Raw genomic sequence first — 22,631 nt, 5'->3', positions numbered from 1 at the left:
GAGAGGATATAAAATGTAGACTGGCAATGACAAGGAAACGTTTCTGAAGAAGAGAAACTTGTTAACATCGAGTATTGATTTAAATGTCAGGAAGTTGTTTCTGAAAGTGTTTGTATGGAGTGTAGCCATGTATGAAAGTGAAACTTGGGCGATAAATAGTTTAGACAAGAAGAGAATAGAAGCTTTCGAAATGTGGTGCTACAGAAGAATGCTGAAGATTAGATGGGTAGATCACATAACTAATGAGGAGGTATTGAATAGAATTGGAGAGAAGAGAAGTGTGGTACAACTTGACTAGAAGAAGGGATCGGTTTGTAGGATATGTTCTGAGGCATCAAGGGATCACCAATTTAGTACTGGAGGGCAGCATGGAGGGTAAAAATCGTAGAGGGAGACCAAGAGATGAATACACTAAGCAGATTCAGAAGGATGTAGGCTGCAGGAGGTACTGGGAGATGAAGAGGCTTGCACAGGATAGAGTAGCATGGAGAGCTGCATCAAACCAGTCTCAGGACTGAAGACCACAACAACAACAACATGTCTCTCAGCCACTTTATTCCTCTCCCACTTGCACTGTCTCCACCATTCCTTTCCTATCACTGTTCTGTCACTGTCAAGCATGTTCCACTGCCACTCTGAACCCTCTCATCTTTTCACACTGGCTTTGTCTCCTTTGTTTTTTCTATACCGTAAACAATGTCCACTATCTTCTAGTATTCACCAGTCTTTTTCTTACTGTCACTGTCTCTTTTCTCAGCTAAAAAAGCGCAAATATGTTCGTATGACGAAGTTTTGAGTAAATTTTAAAAGGTGTTGAGGAAGGTAGAATGAGGCAGCTGGTACCCAATTTTTCACTCAGTCTTTTAAAATAGGAGCATATTTCACTTCTTTATGCTCCGATAAAAGCATTTGTCTTCCGGTTCCTATCTTTTTCCTTTTACAGCAGGGTATGTCACTTATATCAAAAGAACTTTATGGGTGAGTAAGATTTTAATAGTTTACTTACGTGAAATTGAAAAAACCCAAATTTAATTTCACACGTCTAACCGGATTTTACGCGCATAAAAATTTTGCATGTGCTCCAGTACTACAGGATGGGGTCTCCAGAACACTTTTGATGATAACTAAGGGACTTCACAGCATATTTACCTGTGCTACGTGCTTAAGATATTAAAATTCTCTCAGATTGTTGTAACCGCTCGAGCTATTTAGCAGCTGATGTAACCAATGGAGCAGCAGCAAGCAGTCGTTGCCAGTGAGCCGGCAACTGACAATCGACAAGTAAGCAACATAAAAGACGTTTTCTTTCTGAATAGAGCTGACTGACAGCATGGCGATAGTGTAGCAGCGGTCATGGAACTGCAGAATGCGTCCGCAGGTATATGAAAATACTTGATTATATTGTTAAAAACAAGTCTTGTATGAATTCTTTATTCTGTCACAGATATTCACCAGTACAGAATTGTCGATACAAACTGAAAAGTGTTTTATTCTGAATAATGATAGCCAAAGGGTCAATGATGCAACATTTGTAAGACAATCGGTACGCATGTCCCAACGTACCATCAGTCTTCCTCCAGACCAACACGTCAGGGAACGGAAGGTAGCGATCCTTTTTCACTCCCATCGTGAAACAAATATTCGAGAGGATTAAAGTCAGATGTTCTAAGGAGCTGTTCATTTTCTCATTGCCACAAGGCCAAACAACAGAAGCATCGTCTCCGCATTTGGAAATAAATAAATAAATAAATAATAAACACGTAGTTTTCGAACACGTTTATCGAAACCTTCCATAAACAAATTGAAAATAATAAGTGACAACCGGCTTCCCAACACAACTGCATGTATTTGCTCACAATGCTGGTTATTAAATACAAAGTTAAGTGGGGCATAGGTGGCGCTTGTGTTTACAGCGTGTGTGTGTCTGTGTGTGTATGTGTGTGTGTGTGTGTGTGTGTGTGTATGTGTGGGTGGGTGTGGGTGGGTGTGGGTGTGGGTGTGGGTGCGTGGGTGTGGGTGTTTGTGAGTGTGTATATGTATTATTTTTCTCCTGTCGAAATATCGGTGGTTGCAGGCGACGTCACTAGGCTGCTCGCTCGTAAGCTATTTGCCCATTGTTTACACTAGGAGAGACTCAAGTCTCAAACTTTTTAGGTTGTCTAAGGATGGCCTAAAAAGCTAATTCACATCTAAATATAAAATAAATATTGTTTTGAAAGATTATAATTCAGTTCGTAATATTTTTTTTCACTCAGTGACAAGCGCTTTCTGCCGTAAACTGGAAGCGTAGGGGCCGGTGCATTGGGGGCACTGTTTGCTTCCACCTGCAGGTGACATGTGGCGTGTAGGTGCGTATCAGTGGGAACAATACACGACAAGGACAAAGCACGCCAGTGCGTTACGCGTCTCTGTGGCAGCGATGCACGTGCTCAGTGCCGCACATGCAAGCGCAAATGCTTACGCAACTCGACAGTGACGAAACGCCAGCTTCATTTAACACTGATCTTCACACAAGAGTGCATTGCACCTGCCAAACTACTCGTACTTGTTAGCTGTATCGTAGATTACCTTCGAGAGGTCAATACCTGTGGTTCTGCTTCCAGTTCTATGAAATAAGAAAAAACTTCAAAAAATAAGTTCCTCAAGCTATTCCAAATTAAGACCATTGTACAACAATCGTGGTGCATTGTCTGAATACAGTCGTGTTGTGGGTTCCTTGCAGGCACAGTTCTGCCGAGTTACGCTTAACAGTAATTGAATGAGATAGTGCAAATGGAAATGTATCACAGAGTTGAAGTACGCGAAATAGTACGATTATTGTGGGAGAAAGCCGGCCTGGATGGCCGAGCGGTTCCAGGCGCTACAGTCTGGAACTGCGCGACCGCTACGGTCGCAGGTTCGAATCCTGCCTCGGGCATGGATGTGTGTGATGTCCTTAGGTTATTTAGGTTTAAGTAGTTGTAAGTTCTAGAGGACTGATGATCTTAGAAGATAAGTCACATAGTGCTCAGAGCCATTTGAACCATTCTGGGAGAAACGTCGAAGTGCACACAGATTTACCGTGAAATTCAGACTGTATTTGGACGAAACGCAGTGTCGTGTCCAGCCGTACTGAAATGGTGCCAATTATTACACACACAGATGTGAGCGATGCAGACTTGGAAGGAACGTCTTCGAAATCGACCACAGACTACAGTGCCCACGCAGTCGCAGATTTTCCTACGATATAGACGTTCACACATAAGTTATCGAATGGCTCCGTGACCAAGAAGAGGATTTCTTCCATCGAGGAGCTGAACGATATGTTGAACGTTCCGTCCGTTATATACAGAGAGCTGGTGACTATATTGTAAAATAAAGGCATATATATGTGTAACATTGAGTGGAACTGCAGCATTCAATAAAAATTATTTATCCTGATACACTGAAGAGCCAAGGACACTGGTACATCTACCTATTATCGTGTAGGGCTCCCGCGAGTACGCAGAAGGGCCGCAATACGACGTGTCATGTGCTCGATTAACGACTGAAGTAGTGCTGTAAGGAACTGAAATGACAAATCCTGCAGGGCTGTACATAAATCTGTAACAGTAAGAGAGGTTGGAGAACTCTTCTGAACAGCATCCCAGATATGCTCAATGATGTTCATGTTGAGGGCTGGACGGACGAGTGTTCCTGTAGCCACTCTGTAGCAATTCTGGACGTGTGAGGTGTCGTATTGTCCTGCTGGAATTTCCCATCGGAATGCTCAATGGATATGAACAGACGCAGGTGATCAGACAGGATGTTCACGCACGTGTCATCTGTCAGAGTCGAATCTAGAGGTATCGGGGGTCCAATTTCACACCAGCTGCACACGCCTCACACATTACAGAGCCACCGCCAGCTTCAATAGTCATTTGCTGACATGCAGAGCCCATGGATTCATGAGGTTGTTCAAATGGTTCAAATGGCTCTGAGCACTATGGGACTTTACAGCTGAGGTCATTAGTCCCCTAGAACTTAGAACTTATTAAACCTAACTAACCTAAGGACATCACACACATCCATGCCCAAGGCAGGATTCGAACCTGCGACCGTAGCGGTCGCGCGGTTCCAGACTGAAGCGCCAGGAACCGCTCGGACATTCCGGCCGGGTCATGAGGTTCTCTCCATACCCGTACACGTCCATCCGCTTGATACTATCTGAAACGAGAGTCATCCGACCAGGCAACATGTATCCAGTCATCAACAATCCATGTCGGTGTTGACAGGCCCTGACGAGGCGTAAAGCTTTGTGTCGCGCTGTCATCAAGAGTACAAGAGTGGGCTTCGCTTCAGAAAGCCCATATCGATGATGTTTCGTTGAATGGTTCTCACGCTGTTGATGGCCCAGCATTCATATCTGCAGCAATTTCCGGAAGGGCTGAACGATCCTCTTCACTCGACGTTGTTCCCGTTCTTGCAGGACTTTTTTCTGGCCGCAGCGATGTCAGAGATTTGATATTTTACCGGATTACTAATATTCACTGTACAGTTGCGACATGATCGTACAGGAAAATCTCCACTTCATGGCTACGTCGGAGATGCTTTGTCCCACCGCTCGGACGCCGACTATAGCCCCGCGTTCAAACTCACTTAAATCTTGATAACGTGCCACTGTAGCAACAGTAACCCATCTAACAACTGCCTGCTTACATGTTTCAGTATTTGAATACATATGCCTATACCAGATTCTTTGGAGCTTCAGTGTATAATGAAGCATAACTTCCTCCTTGAAGTCCCCTCGTATATCATTGTTCGCCACTAAAGGAGGTCTGTTCCTGGGTAAATACACACTTTGCGACAGCAGGACTATCTACACGAGGATCCGCCATCCACAGTCGACGTTACATCTGACCATCATCGCCAAGCGGTCTATGGCGCTGCAGTCATGGACTGTGCGACTGGTCCCGACGGAGGTTCGAGCCTTCCCTCGGGCATGTGTGTGTGTGTGTTTGTCCTTAGGATAATTTAGGTTAAGTAGTGTACGCTTAGGGACTGATGACCTTAGCAGTTAAGTCCCATAAGATTTCACACACATTTGAACATTTTTTGACCATCATCGTCGACGTCAACTCTTCGTCTCTAACCTCACCACCTCCGATGGTACTCGCCACACAACGCAGATGGTGGCCGCATCTGCCTCGCCAATCACTACCGCCACTCTTACGCCGACGATCCGGTGGCGGCACTAATTCCTGACTACCCAAGCACCGATCCTGAATGGAGCCTAACCACTGCAGAGTTGACACCAGTGATGTCTGCCATCACCACAGACGTGGTCCTGGACACGATCGACGGAGAGTGAAGAACAAGTCGCCGGGACCAGATAGTCTTTCGTTGGAGTTCTTCTGGGCATTCAACACCTTAATGGTGTCTCGCTGGACGGCGGTGCTTCAGGAACTCTTCAATTCGTTCTTCCCAATTCCACCCGAATCTGTCCACGTGTTCTATTACTGGTGCCGAAGCCATAGGGAGATACAAATGTCTCTGCATACCATCCCCTTATATTAATGAACGTGGTTTACGAAATCCATGCGCTCCTCTTAGTGGCGCGCATACGCACGGTCCTACCTACCGTCCTCTCACCGGAAAAGATTACACGTGCTTGTAAATGTGCCATTCAAATGGCTTCGTGGTTGTGCGTTGCCCTCATCACGATAGCCGCGGTCGCTTCAAGCGGCTCTGGTCTCCATTGGTTTTAGAAGAGTCCTCGATCACGTTCGACACCTATTCCTCTTCACAGTCACAACGTGTCTGCGGTTCCCGCCGCTCTTTGTGGACAACATTCAACGTTACCGTTTCCGAGACCCCTGAAACGGGACGTTTCCCTCTTCATCCAACACATCATAGGCTGTTATCTCCACGCCCACAGACGACGTTCATCCCTTAGTTCCTGCCGTTGCCCCAGACTGCACATTACCCTCTTGCAAAACATCATGCCCTCATCTGGTTTCAAGGACATGCCATATAATATCTCTTTCAAAACGGTTCATATACTGTCCTCGACTTCTGGAATCGGGTTGTGATCGATCACAATATGCTCACCCGGCCGCTCCAGTACCAACGAAACTTCGTATAATATCTCCACAGCGTTTTTCTTGCATCCTTTCCCCCACCTACATCTGGGTTGTGCCCCATCTCATTTCATGACGCGTCCGTGATCACCTTCCATGGTAATGTGCACTACAACGTATAGCCGAACGAAGGGATGTATTCAGGAACAAAAAAAATAAAAATAATAAGAATAAATCTTTGTTTCATGGATTTTGGACCTCCCATCCCTCATTCGTGTCACCTTCAAGGATTGGCACTCGAACTACTGCCCCATTTTAGGTGTCTTAATTTCCTTAGGTAGCGTGGGGTTGGGGATATGTTTAATTGTAGTTCGAATGGTAGCGCCTAACGAGGGATCAATTTGTCTTCGTTGGTAGGGTTACAAGTGGCGGTGCCCCGTAGAGTTAGTCCTGATTTCTGTTTCTTTAAAGTGTACTTGTATGAAAAGCCTAAGATTCCGAGCTCGAGTTTCACTCCGTTACACAATTTTAATCTGCCAAGAAGTTTCATATCATGCGTATTCCGCTGAAGGTTGCAAATTACACTCTAAAAAGTACTTCATACGCTGAAATAATTGCGAAGTGTGTATTTCTGATTGGGATTACCATGATTGCCTGCCACAGCAACGAGAAGACAAATCCGTATATGTTCTTTACAATATACAGTGGCATATTGCGCTATACAAGCCTACATCATGTTAATAGAGTTATTTAAATTGTTGATGAATATGAAACGTTATTGCTATTAAAATCTATTACGCCACCAGTTATGTATTATTTAAATGCCACACATTGACATCACTACATTCACACAGAGTAACCAGGTAAAGTTACTAGGATTTGAGTAAGAAGTTGAAAATAGCACATCATCAATATCAGCTGATTGTGTGAAATAAATGTCTCTGTCCTTAACAGGGCCAAGGTAGATAATGGGAGCCTTTCGTCTGATACCAATGTCTTCAGGTGACCGGGCGTTTGCTATATTGATCACACATAAAATTACTGAATCAATTAGGAATGAAGTTCACGGCATTTATGGCTGATGAAGTATATAGACTACTTCACACTCCCCTGAAAAGCACCGACGTTTCACATATCATCTGACTAATAAACATTTTATATCGAAGTCCAACTCACGTTAAGTTGCACTTCCAAAAATTTCTTAGTCCATACACCGAGCGATGAATGTGATGGGCGAGCTGCGCCCTTCAAACACAGGCGTTTGGATCTGCTAGTCCCAAATGGCAGGACGTCGACCCCTAGGAAGACACACCGACATTCTAGCTGAATTACATTTGACTCTCCACTTCCCTTGCCCGCAACGGGTAGCGCAAACTCCTAAATGCTCCGTGGGCGGAAGGATATTGAGCAACATAGTTTCGCAGACTACGCCTGCTGTAGAGGCAACCCCTGCTGACCTTACTGTGCTGCATGGAAAATCTGCGTCCCGTGGATACACATACGACACTTTTTCGATGCCGTTAAAACGGCTAACGAATGCTGGTAGGAGCAGCTATTACAGATATACCTGCCGGTAATAGTAATTAAAGCGGAGAAAACGTAAATATTGTTAGTTATTTATTCGATCTATTACGTGGAATGGGTGTAAATTCAGAGATAAAAAAGAAAGTTACAAGGGAAGGAGGGGGCGGGGATGAGGGAGAGGAGACCATGGATCTACTAAAGAGATAAAAATTTAATAAAAGTAATTATTGGTTAGGAATGGATAACTACTTGATAAATACCTCTGGCCACGATGTGAGCTCCGACGACAATGTACTCCTTAACTACGATCATGATCAATTACATAATCAATTTAGCATTTATACAGAGGGGTGACACTCTCCTAGCCGGCCGCGGTGGTCTCGCGGTTCTAGGCGCTCAGTCCAGAACCGCGCGACTGCTATGGTCGCAGGTTCGAATCCTGCCTTGGGCATGGATGTGTGTGATGTCCTTAGGTTAGTTAGGTTTAAGTAGTTCTAAGTTCTAGGGGACTGATGACCGTAGATGTTAAGTCCCATAGTGCTCAGAGCCATTTGAACCATTTTTGACAATCTCCTATATGTGTATATTAAGAGTACCGCATACACCAAAGGATTGAATTGCATGTGCGAGTACACTATTGTATGAAAAAATATTTGCACTCATACGTGCAAGCAGTCAACAGGCACATTTAAAAGATTTCTCTCCTATAGTTCAAGATCATGCAAACGCAATAATATACCTGATAGAGAAAGAGAACTGTGTTCCCAGAGGAGGTAAACAAAATTGATTAACTCTAGAATAACAAAAATAATCAAAATTTAGGTTATGTTTAGGTAGTAGACACAATCAGAGACTTGAATTATATTCATTTTGCAGCGTAACGGGGCCCGCAAACTGTCTAATGGACATGTTACTAAAAATGAGCGATAGTAAAGCCAGAAAAAGACTATGGATTTCAATACATAGCTACTTAATAATGAAATTTTAGACACAAATTAAATAATTTAACCATTAATGATTTAATATCACTCATCATTGTATGTAACGCTACTCTCGTGGATACAGTGTCGTCAGAAAGGTACAACTTTCTAAGTTCCTAACTCACGAAATATTATGATTTTCGCTCCTACTTTAAGCGCATTTACTTTCCTTAACAACCTCTGGACGATGACAGTGAATTTAATTTGAGAAGCATTAAACAAAAGCGCGATTTCTTTGTGAGATCAAACCACATGACCACTTGGTCTAAACACAACGCAGTCCCACGAAAATTACAAGAATTCGCGGAAAAGCAACGTCCAACTTATTTCAAGGACTGAAACCTCTGGTAACATCTTTCCCCTAAAATAGGGAGTGTTAATTCAAATACTAACTCAGTTAAACAACATTATAATGCATTTGTTGTATACATTTCAGAGTGAACTGCAAAACCACCTGCCTTACGTAACGTCGACATGAAATGTCACTAAGAACAGACTACCATTAGATAGCGCTCTTAAGCCGTGGTGGGGAGAGGAGTACCCAAAGAAGGCTCACTGTGACTTCATCAACATAGCGGCAGTATCCCGACCAAAACATCTTTCGTGCCGGCACAATTAAATGCCCAGTAGGAGCGAAATATTCGAAAGGCTGGCAGACCTGAGTTATGAGACTACGAATTCCATCACCCACAAGAAAATACGTTCTACATAATTTATGGCGCATTCAGATTCACGCACAGAATTGGGATAAAGTTATTAATGCTACTACTTTTTAGAGAGGAGTAAAAATAAAGAGGCCAGCTATTATTACAAACAGGTGACGAAAGATGGAGACAACACAACAGAAAACTTATTATGAAAAAGATATAACAGACCACTTTCAAGGTGTAAAATTAATCATTCGTTCGTATAAAATTAGTGCAGACGCTGCGGTGTCAGGCAGGAAATTCGATGCTCATCCAAACTCAATCTGCACATCAATCGAGCACGATGTAACGGTTTCGTTCTGTTTGGAATAATCAATTACCGTATCCAGCTCAAATTTTGCGCATTGTTTAGCATTCAGCATGCAGCCGGTTGAGCCTCCTTCTCGTTCGTGGAAGCAGTGTGGCAATCTTGCATTCACTTCATGCATTTGGAAATGCATATCTTGGTCGATAATGTTCAACTTGGTGTCATACGTCGGGTGAACAATTACTGGACAGTATATGTGGTTCTTCGTGACTTCATCGACTTTAAAACCTGAAGCAACTGATGGAACGAATTCGTGGTTTCTGTTAACTGGTAGACTGTCTAGATAACCACCCCGCTGACTTTCAAAGTGAGGAGAGCGTAGTAACGTTCCATCTCAAGATAGCCTTATGGAGGCGACGATATAAAAAAAGTTGTATGATGCACAAATCCTAACGTTAGGAAATGATTGGAGTGTCTTAACACTAGGAACATCGGGAAACCGGAATCGGGGTGGTTTTAAAGTTATACTAAGAGAAATGAAATCATTAGATATCAACGGACATGTCGATTTTGATGAAAGATTTTTATGCCGGAGGCGTTTTTCACGCAGCCTGCCAGCTTTGTCATCGGTTAAGAAAAATAATTACGTTAGTATTCCCATTCAGCATCAATATTTGTTCTCAACTCTGATAGCTACTTCTGTTCTTTCTATGTCTTAATATTGAAGAAATTCCAGTGGTAAATTCTCAACTTGGATCCAATGCAGCTACATTCCTTTTTCAACCAACTCGATATGAAATAAATTTTATTGAAGATTGTCGACTCAGGAACATCGGCATTAAATGAAGTGTTAAAACGATATCTCGTTAATAAGTAAAATAATTTCTCATTTCTTGTATTATATGTCAGAACGTGCATACTTTGCAACCACAATGAAGTGTCAAATAAAACATTCCAGCATCTAAATTGTCTGCGTTACTTATTCAAATGCAGGCAGCTTGCATACTGGGCTTACCATGCAATCATATGGGATAAACAACACTATTTTACGACAACAGCTCGACAGTCATACCACGCCTGTAAGCTCTACGGAGTTTCAGACTAAATGCTTTGACTTCTAAATTGTCTTTATAATTTACTAAAATAAGCACAGCTTGCAGCCTTATCATAATATGTCAATCCTACATAAAAATTCTAACAAAAGAAAATTGTATTACATGTATGATTTCCTAGAGTCTGTCAACGGGCAATGGGCCTTCAAATTTAATATCTCCATTATTTATTAAAATGCACACAGCTCGCTTATTTATACTAGTTAAATGAACTGTAGGTTAGTAGATGATATTACACTGCTATTGAAGATCAACTAGCTAACATCCATCTAGTGCTGCAGTACCGTTTAAGACATAGTAACTCCTAAGGTCTAATTCCTAATGCCTCATGCCTAACACCTAACGTACAATACCTAACATGTAATTCATAATACTTCGTTCCTTCCACTTATAAAACTATAATAGTATGTTTTCAGCGCTATAAAAGGATTGTTATCTAACAGGGTGTTAGATACGTAATCTTCAACAGTATCATATCACCATAATGAGACAGTGCGTGTCTGCAGTGGGTGACAGCCTTTAGAGTGGAAAACTGTAGTGCCTCTGTAATATATTACAATCTTGTTACTTAGAGGCATTATGCATTGCATGTCAGACACTATGCGTTAGACATTACCATACCAAAATCAACTATATAACTTATTAAGATACACACAACTTACTTATTGGCAACATTAAATTCATCTTCAGAACCACTGCAGATCTGACTCAGAGCTTCTGGGGATAAAATACCATATCAGATCCAGTTGGTGATATCCATTCATTGTTATAATACTGTTTGAGATCCAGGAACACCCAATGTCTAGTGGCTAGTGACTAATTCATAACGCCAAACCCCTAACCCTAATGCCTACCGAGCGAAGTGGGGCAGTGTTTAGCACACTGAACTCACATTCGGGAGGACGACGGTTTGATCCCGCGTCCGGCACCCTGATTTATGTTTTCCGTGATTTCCCGAAATCACTCCAGGGAACTGCCAGGATGGTTCCTTTGAAAGGGAACGGCCACCTTCCTTCCCTAGTCCGGTAAGACCGATGACCTCGCTGTCTGATCTCCTCCCCCAAACAACCCAAATAACCCCCCCCCCCCAGTGCCGAATGGCTAACACCTAATGCCTAATGTGTAACGCCTAATACCTGACACCTAATGCATAACAGTTCATTACTTCCACACACTGATTTACGACAGCGTAATTTCTGTGTACAAAAGAGGTCTGAACGACTGCAGTGTTAGCTACGAGATCCTTAACAGTTCGTATCAGGAGAAGCTGACATTGTGTATGTGCAGTGGGTCTCAAATATTCGAGTGGAAAAATGTACTCCTACTGACTACAAAGTTTTTGCACAGAGGGGTATGCATTAGGCATTAGATGTTACATGTTATGCGCTATGTGTTATTCATTATTCATTAGTGCACTCACAATGTCTGTATAACTTATTAATTTACATACAACTTGCTTGCCGATAACAATGAATTCATCGAGCGCACTAATGCAGATATAACTTAAGCAAACGTCTGAATTTACACCACACCATACAGTATTGAGTATTAGGTGTTACGCGTTAAGTGTGAGGCTTTAGGTGTTACTAGGTTGTAGATAGCATTGTAAACCACATGGACGTTAAATGGTGTTTTATGTCTGAAAGCTGTAATTAGGATCTGCAGTATTGCTCTAGACGTGTTCAGTGTTGTCAATAAGCAAGTTGTGTGTACTTTAATAAGTTATACGGACGAAACCTAATGCCGAGCACGTAGCTCCTCCAGGCAAAAAGCGGTTCTGGGCGCTACAGTCTGGAACCGCGCGGCCGCTACGGTCGCAGGTTCGAATCCTGCCTCGGGCATGGATGTGTGTGATGTCTTTAGGTTAGTTAGGTTTAAGTAGTTCTAAGTTCTAGGGGACTTATGACCACAGCAGTTGAGTCCCATAGTGCTCAGAGCCATTTGAACCATTTTTGAACCAGGCAAAAGCAATATATCTCTGAGGGAATATAACTTTTCCGTCCAATAATTGACACCCACTGCACAGTCAGCTGAAACAATATTGTTTAAGATATAATATACTGGCTAACACTTCAGTTATCTAACATCCCTTTCCCTCATTCAGAAATAATGCTATTCCAGTTTAATGTGCGGACTGAACGAAGCGTTATTGGGCATAAAGCTTTAGGAAATAAGCGTTTGACACTAGGCATTACCCATTAGACATTAGACCTTTGGCGTTGAGTATTACACGTAAAGCGTTAGGAGTTGCTGGGTCTTATATAGTAACACCAGATGGATATCAGTCACAGTATCTTAAACAGCATTGTAATGTCGCCTACTAATATTGTCGCCTACTAACCTACAATTTACTTAAGTGGAGCCACTGACGGAATTTCGTGCATTGTAATAAGTAAAACAGACGAATTATATGTGGGAATATGTACTTTGAATGTAATAAATCTTACATATAATACAGTTTTATTTTAGTCCATTAAATTTCGGGCATGCAGCGGCGCAAATAAAATTTCCTCCACTGATATTTCGGCCGCGTATCGTCCGGCCATCCTCAGAATGAGTCACAAGACTGACGACGAGATGGCAAGCGCGGCCTTATATGCTCCACCGCGGCTGTACTGCGCATGCGGGTCACAGATGCTGGTCGGTGGCAGAGAAATACGCTTACACATGCGCCGCCTGTGGCGAAGGCGTACAGGCATTAGATTCGCTTATCGATGTATGATCGGCGGCATTGACACCATGACGACTTCTCTGCCGTTTAATCACCCCAGGATCCGGATTCCATGCTTAGTCCAAATTAAAATCTTTATCTCTATTTATTAATTACTAGCTAATGTAATCTATATAGCTTCCTTGAAGACAGATTCCCAAAAGGAAGACGAGGATGTTAAAATCTTCACGTCACTGCAATTCATGTGATGCCCTGTATCAATACAATGTTCGGCCACAGTTGACTTGTCTGGCTGTAATAAGCATGTGTATCTTCGATGCTCCACACATCTCTCATGACCGGTGCGTGTTGTTTGACCTATGTACAACTTCTCACAATTTCTGTAAGGAATCTGATACACACCCGCTTTACGAAGCTGTAAATCATCCTTCACAGAGCCGAGTAAACCTGCAATCTTCGTGGGGGGCCGGAAGATCACCTAAAAGCAGTGTTTCTCAAGAACATGGCCAACCTTCGAGGGAAGACCACCCACAGAGGGAAAAAAACGCACTAGATGCACTAGATCTGAAGGAATTTCTATCTTCTTCCCCATCACATACCTGTATTCTAGGTTTTGTATTGAATTCTCTACGAAATTGTTGCGCACAAAATCCAGTTTTATTTTGATCGAAGCTGCATGATGATCTAGTATATTACGACAAGCATAAAAGGTGCGTGCATTTTAATAAGTTATACAGATTGTGCAACCGTGGTCTAGGTTTAGTATCTTTGGTTAGTGATCAAGCATTCTTTGTCCCGGGTTCAAAAGGTTTGAATTTTGAATAAAAACCATCAGCACTGGAGGCCGAAGATTCCATAAATAAGAAGTCGCCATTATTCAGCCAACGGCCTTGTCGAGAGCGCGGAGGAGATGAGGTTCAGCGCACTCTTTTGCCCTTGGGGTGGGAAAGTGCCACTGAAAGTGGAAGAATCGCCTATGATCAACGGAATGATAATTCAGCAGCAATGGAAACCACTGCATTAAAGACACATAACGTGTATCAATAGGACTTGTAGTCAGTAACTGAAAAGTGTTATGATGATCTCTCTATTGGAAATAGATTCAGGATTAGTCCTCCTTTCGGGTCTCCAGGAGCGGAAAGCCAAAGGAGAGAGGACGATAAGAAAAAGACTGAATAACCAACGAAAGGATAACCTTTATGACTCGGAGCTTGGATGTCAGAAGCATGAACTTGGTAGGGCACCGAGTAAATCTACAAAGGGAGATACTAAGGCTCAGTTTAGGTATAGCTGAGGCCAGCGAAGTAAATGGAAAGAACACAATGATTTTCGGTCAGATGAGCATACAGTAATATCAATGGGAGTGGGATTCGTTGTGAATAGGAAGGTAGGGCAAGAGTGAGTTAATGTAAACAATTAGGTGATACGGTTGTTCTCGTCAGAATCAACAGCAAGTCAACACCGACAACAGCAGTTCAGATATACATGTCGACGCCGCAAGCTGAAAACGAAGAGACAGTGAAAATATATGAGGTCACCAGAACGAAAAGAGAGACTAAAATCTAATAGTCACGGGGGCATTGGAATGAGGTTGTATGGGAAGGAGTAGAAGAAAGAATTATGGGAGAATACAGTCTTGGTAGCAGGAATAAAAGGGGAGAAAGACTGAGTGCTGTAGTAAATTTCATTAGTAATACCGAATACTCCGTTCAAGAATGACAAGAGGAGGAACTATACTTAGAAAAGGCTAGGAGATTGGGGAAGATTTCAATTAGATTACATCATAGTCAGGCAGAGGTTCTGAAATCGGATGCTGGACTGTAAGGTGTTCCCAGGCGCCAATATAGATTCAGATCACAATTTAGTACTGACGAAAAGCAGGCTGAAGTGTAAGAGATTGGTCATGATGTAATAATGAATGATGAGACAATCTTGAAGTTCACTGAGGCGACAGATACTGCGATAAGGGACAGCTCTGTAGTTAATCTAGTTGAAGAGGAACGGACATCTCGAAAAAGGCCAATCACAACAGTTGGAAATAAAACACAGGTACAAAGAATACAACTGCGAAATAGCAGTGAGTAACAGAAGAAATACTCCTGCTGATCGATTGAGGAAGAAAGTACAAAAGTATTCAGGGAAATTCAGCAATACAAAAATACAGGTCACTTAGGAATGAAATAAATAAGAAGTGCAGGAAGGAATTTGGAAATTTTTGGTAAGTTCTACGGGACCAAACTGCTGAGGTCATCGGTACCTAGGCTTACACATTACTTAATCTAACTTAACCTAACTTACGCTAAAGACAACACACACACCCATGCCCGAGGGAGGACGCGAACCGTGGCAAGGCGCCTCAGTGGACACGGCTACCCCGCGCGGCGGAAGTGCAGGAAACCTAGGACGAAATGGCTGCATGAAAAATGTAAAAAATAGAAAAAGAATGATTGTCGGAAGGACTTACTCAGCAAATACACAGAAAAATCAGGAAAACCTTCGCTGAAATTAAAAGAAAAGGCGATAGACATTGAAGGCTGTGAAGACTTATCCGATTACGTGATAGAACAAGAAACAGAATGCGTTGCAGAAGAGATAGGAGATCCAGTATTAGAATCAGAATTTGAAGAGTTATGAAAGACTTAAGATCAATAAGGTGGAGTGGAAAGATAACTTTCTATCAGAATTTCTAAAATCATTGGGGAAAATGGCAACAAAAAGACTATTCACCTTGGTGTGCCGAATTTGTGAGTCTGGCGATATACCATCTGATCTTCAGAGGAACATCATCCACTCAATTCCGAAGATTGCAACACTAAAAAGTTGGAGAATTTTCACACAGTCAGCTTCGTAGATCGTGCTTTCCAGTTAATAACAAGAAAAATATACAGAAGAGTACAAAAGAACATTGAGGTTGGGTTACGTGACGATCAGTTTGGCTTTGTAAAAGGTAAAGGCACCAGAGAAGCATTTCTGATGTTGCGATTGGTAATGGTAGCAAGACTGAAGCATAATTAAGAAGCGATTATGGGATTTGTAGACCTGGAAAAAGCGTTCGACAATGTGAAATGGTGCAATATGTTCGAAATTCTGAGAAAATTAGGTGTAAGTGATAGCGAAACACGGGTAATATGCAATATGCACAAGAGCCAAGAGTGAACGATAAGAGTGGATGACAATGTACGAGGTGCACGGATTAAGAAGGTTATAGGAAAGAGATACAGTCCTTCGCCCCTACTGTTGAGTCTATACGTCGAAGAACCAATGACGGAAATAAAGGAGAGGTTCGAAAGTGGAATTAGAATTCATGGTGAAAGGGTTTCAACGTAAAATTCGGTGATGACATTGTTATCTTCAGTGAAAGTGGAGAATAATTGCAGGATCTGCTGAATGGAATGAATTGTCTAATGGATACGCATTATGGGTTAGAGTAACAAGAAGTAGCAGAAATGAGAACAGCTAGGAACTTGACATCGAGACTGACGATCACGAAGCGAATGAACTGAAGGTATTCTGCTACCTACGCAGCGAAATGACGCATGACGCACGTAGCAAGGAGGGCATCAATAGTTGATTAGTGCTGGCAAAATGCGCATTTCTGGCCAAGACAAGTTTGCTAGTATCAAACATAGGCCTTAATTTGAAGAACAAATTTCTGAGCTCTTACGTTTGGGGCACAGCATTGTATGGTAGTGTAACATAGACTGTGCGGAAACCGGAACTGAAGAGAATAGAAGCGTTTGTAATGTGGTTCTACAAAAGAATGTTGAAAATTAGGTGGACAGATAAACTAAAGGATGAGGGTTATCCGCAGTATCGGCGAGGAAAGGAATGTATGGAAAACACTGACAAGAAGATGGGACAGATGATAGGACGTCTGTTACCATACCACGGTATAACTTCCATGACATTAGAAGGAGCAATGGAGGAAACAAAATGTAGAGGAAGACAGATGTTGAAACATGTCTAGCAAATAATAATTGAAGACGTAGGTGGTAAGTGCTAGTATGAGATCGAAAGGTTGGCGCAGGAGAGGAATTTGTGGCGTGCGTATCAAAATAGTCAGAACACCGATGACTCAAAAAAAAAAAACTGTAGTGCCACTTTTAGAATCCATGCAGAAAATTTAAATGCTGGAATATTCAGTTTGAAGCTTCATTGTGTTACCAAAGTGTGCAAAACTTTTTCATATAATACAATAAATTACAAATACATTTATTCATTTTCTAGATATCGACTTCGTCATCGTCCTTGGTGTGGTCACATCTCTATCTTACCGTCTTTGTTCACCTAGCGAATGTGTATAAACAATGAATTTCAATCTACTGTTTACGTGGTACATCGTAAAACACCTTCTTCCTTACTAAAATCAAAGAGACAAAAACACATTCTTCCTTCCTGCCCAACAGGTGTTTGCTTATTTGATTTCCCTTTTGGCTGCGTTGCGTGTGTGTTTTCATATTGCTTATTTTTTAATAGATGATGGTTTTATTTAAAATTGGTTGTAGAAAATACAGTATTTAAACATTTTAGATAGCCGTGATACCATATTCCTGATTAATACATATCGCAAACTTTATTGAAAGTTGTTATTGTACATGATCTTCAAGTAGTCATGAGTGATTTGCAATAAATGATTAACTATCATTCAGTGCCATCGATTATTTTTTGTAGTGCATAAGGTAATGCATTATCTTAATCACTGTTAAAATGGTGGTTGAGAACAATTTAGGTGAGGAAATATGAAATTTGAGGTTGTGTTACAACGTTATTACGTCAACAGTCGGTCTAATTAATTACATTCTTCCAGTAAATCGCACTATTTTGTTGTGTGTTTGCTTGATTATGTAGCACTTTAGCTAACTTTTATATTATGCAGTTATATGCTTGTTCACATTAGTTCTGAGATATCGAGTCCTTAGCCTTAACTTCTGAAGTCAACTGTTGTTATGTATGGAAAGAGCATTGGAGTATTTAGAGTAGACAGTCATCTTCTGGGCACTAATTTGACGAGTATATGTATATGTGGTAAAAAGCATTACGATACATGAAGTAAACTTCGCACTGTTTTTGCACAACAGAAGTCTTTGTGCAGCCAGTGTGGACTTGGACAGCACATTGTGACACTGAGCAAGCATCATACACGCAGAATAAATTAATTCGAAGCTCTGCTGTGTTTTAAACCAATCATGGTACTCAGATCGAAGCTCGAAAGTCTTGCCACTGCCTTTGTAGGTGACATTAAGCAACTGAGACGTAAATCAACGAACGAATTACTTCTGCGTTTTTCTGGGTTTGTGAAACTGTGCTTAAGGAAAAACATACCTCTAGAAACTACGTATGATTAATTCCTTGGTTATATTATATAAACACACGTTGATACGAAATTACTTATAAAGAAAATGTTATGTAATACTTCCAAAATTTTGCTTCAGATGATGCATTTCACAATGAACTTCAATGACGTCGGGAGTGTATACTGTAGAAGACTAGACAGCGCCACATACAGTTAAGTAGCAAAAATACAAGCAGATGACCCTCACAAACAGTTTTCATACCGTAACTAAGATTCATAATAAAAATTCCAAAATCTACATTGAGAATCTCTATCGATAGATAACAATAATGAAGTAAAGACTGGAACGTTATACACATTAAAATTAAATTTTTAAAAGAAGCAATTTGGTAATATGCACCAATAGGCTACATAGCAGCATGCGAGGAAAATAAGACAAAATTATATTTATAAGATGAAAAGCAGCCATAAAGGAATTGACTTCATTTACATAAAAAGTGTACTCAAGGCGACTACTAATTAAATGCATAAAAAAGAAGTGCCTATGATTAAAATGGTAAACATAAGGGAAGCGGGCTTAAGCATAAAACTGAAAGGAAACACGTAATTAATTCTATTAAGTACATGTGCTAAGTTTTGGATTTTATCAGCTTTCCCTAACCAGGAATGCTGATAAAATCCAAGAATTAGAATATATATTTAATAGTACGCAAGAAAAAATTCAACCCACCGTAGAACATGAAACTGAAGAGTCAATTAATCTCTTAGACATGCAAATCCTTCAGATCGGGATCTAGGTTGGACACAGACTTTTACCGCTAGCTAACAGCAACATATTTAATTATTTCAGCCAACTCCTGTCGTCCACAGCATAAAAAAGTTCTTACTTTACATCGATGTTTTATCGGATAGCAGAACTATGGATTTCTACTAACGCTGTCGACAGAGAAATTAAAACGACGGTATTTGTTGGTATGGCTAATGGATTTGTCGGAATGGCTATTCACGAGTTTTCATAAAGAAAGAATGACAGAGATTAAACGTAGTCGTACTGTGGCTCATATTTCCTGAACAAATGTGGAATCTTGTTCTGAAAAGCTCCTCGGCCCTCTTTCATAAGTCCGTTGGCACAATGATCGTGACTTCTTACGCCACAAGTGTTCGGTTGCCTTAGCGGATGATTTTTATTCAAAATTTTAACAATGGCTGGTTTCGAACCTGGGACCGAAGACGTTTTTATTACTAATCGGTAACGCTATCCCTTTTTATTGTGCCTTTGGAAAACTGTAGTTCCTATGCGTCTTTTTTTGCTATTTTTTCGAAGAACGGATAGTATTCCGTCGATGTCAATTTGATCTTCGAGCAGCCCTTGGCAGCTGCAGGCAAAAAATAGCTCATGCAGCAGGTGAATTCTGACCATCGGCCTTTGGGGTGAACGCTAGTTACTGCTACAGAACTCATTCACTTGCTAACTGTTGACCAAGTAATGTGAATTTTAGGAGATTACTGTGACAACAAAGTAAAAGGATTGTGAAAAATTTCGAGTCAACCGAAGTTTTCTGATAGTACAAGTGAAAATATTGATGTGACTGGAACATCGCTAGAAGGAGGCCAGAAGTCACAGGATGATAGTATCCACAACCAAGTGTCGAAGCAACGACTGAAAACGACACTGGATTATAGTTTACATGACTCAGTCGGAAATGACCTTATCACTTCAGAATGTATTGTGGTAATAACTGAAGAATGCATTCAGACTGTAAGTAACACACGAGAGAGAGAAGCGGAAGTTTTATCGGCGTATACGTTTATGTGCGATGAGGAGCTGACTCGCTCCGAAGAAGTCGACGATCGAGGGGAATGTGAATAAGACGACGGTGACTCTTTGTGTAACGTAAAAATTGAAAGTGTAAACAAAAAGGAAAATAAGCTTCCGTCCAGGAAATCGATCCCACGACCCTCGAATTACCGTTTAATACACCTTCCGCTGTGCCAAATGCTGCCTGGAAACAACGATATTATAAACGATTCTTTTCCCGCAGGTTCCGTACCTCAGTCGGCAAGAACGGAAACCTTTTACGGCCACTTTAATGTCCGTTTTTTCGTCTGCCTGCCTATCTGACTGTTAAAAACCGTTTATCTCAGGAACATATAGACGTCTCAAGTTGAAACTTTTATGCCTTTCGCCACCTACTAAAGTTTACGGTCTCCTGGCGGTGCAAAAAGAATGGATATTTCTAGATGAATGAAATCGAAAGGTGCAGCCATTTACTGGGTGACACTTACTGAACTATGTGGAATAAAATCGTCGTAGCTTCTCAACGGTTTGAGTTAGGAGGTCCAAACTGCACGGTTGGCCGTAGGCAAGATGGGAATTAGTACGCGCAGGCACGCTTTGTGTTAGCAACGAAGTCCACTTTTATTTGTATGGATACGTCAATAAGCAAAATTAGCACATTTGGGGGGACTGAGAATCCGCATTTCGTGTTCGAGAAGCCTCGTCACGCTCATCGGGTGACTGTGTGGTGAGCAATGCCCAGTCATGGAATAATCGGTGCGATATTCCTTCATGGCACAGTGACTACCGAATTGTACGTAAAGGTTTTGGAAAATGATTTTGTAGTGGACTGACCCGACAGCCAATCCACTATGACTTGTAGCCGAATAGCACGCGATTAAGCTCACGCAGGCTGGCGTGAGGTCTGGAACAGATCAGAGAAATAAGGCTAGCCAAACAAGAGTAACTGGTAGAATACTTAACTTTAATCCACAATTGGTGGACATCTCTCTTGTTGATACATTATATAATCTCAATATAAACTGGTCATGGCGCCTTGCTAGGTCGTAGCAAATGACGTAGCTGAAGGCTATGCTAACTATCGTCTCGGCAAATGACAGCGTAGTTGTCAGTGTAGCATCGCTAGCAAAGTCGGCTGTACAACTGGGGCGAGTGCTAGGACGTCTCTCTAGACCTGACGTGTGGCGGCGCTCGGTCTGCAATCACTGACAGTGGCGACACGCGGGTCCGACGTATACTAGCGGACCGCGGCCGATTTAAAGGCTACCACCTAGCAAGTGTGGTGTCTGGCGGTGACACCACAGATTTCATCCCTGTCATTCAAAGTGACCTTGATTTCGTGAAGATGTGATTCATGGGAGATGTAACTCGACCCTATCAAGCAGGAGAGTGTTTGATGTCCTGCAGGAGTACTTTTGGCACCGCATTCTGGCTACTGGGCACCAAGAAGCCACCTTCATGGGCCTCGATTGACCGCCATATTTTCCGGATCTGAACACTTACGACTCCTTTTTGTGGGGCTAGATTGAAAACAAGGTGTACACCAATAGCCGAAAAACCATTGCTGATCTGAAAACAGCCGTTCAGGAGGCCACCGACAGCATCGATTTTCCGACACTTCACAGGATCTTGCAGAATTTCGTTATTCCTCTGCGCCACATGATCGCCAAGGATTGCAGGCATATCGAACGCGTCATAACCTAAATCCGAATATCTGTAGTGACATTTACATGTTTAATGAAGAGTGTGCACTCTGTAGTTTGTAATTATTTTACGTTTTTTTTATTCAGTTAAGTAATTGTCACACTGCATGTCATATATTTTGGTACTCGGAAACTCACTCATCAACACCTGTAGGAGACTTCCCCTCGACCTGGAATCGTGAAATTTGGAAAGGATCGAGGTTTTACAGTATAAGTAAAGGAAAAAAAATCAGAAAATTGTTAATTTGTAATTATATCACACAAAAAATATTTCATTTCTCACTTCTTGTCCGATATTTAACTTATAATTGAAACATTCTTAGAAGTCTTGGACTTCCCAGGAATGCTATCTTGCCAGTATCAGTCCCGATAACAAACATAAAACCTCGAGACCCTCGACTGCCGCGATGGATGAACGGTCTATATAGTTTGTACGAACCCTCAGAGTGCGAGTCCTACTTGCTCCTACTCTATTTTTCTTTTTTTTTCTAAACCTTTTGCCATCAGTAGCTTCTGTTACTTTCATTTCTGGCCACCGCTCTATGTACCAATAACGTG

Source organism: Schistocerca cancellata, chromosome 7 (genome assembly GCF_023864275.1).
Source record: "Schistocerca cancellata isolate TAMUIC-IGC-003103 chromosome 7, iqSchCanc2.1, whole genome shotgun sequence".
Lineage (NCBI taxonomy): Eukaryota > Metazoa > Arthropoda > Insecta > Orthoptera > Acrididae > Schistocerca > Schistocerca cancellata.
This window is presented reverse-complemented; position numbering follows the sequence as displayed.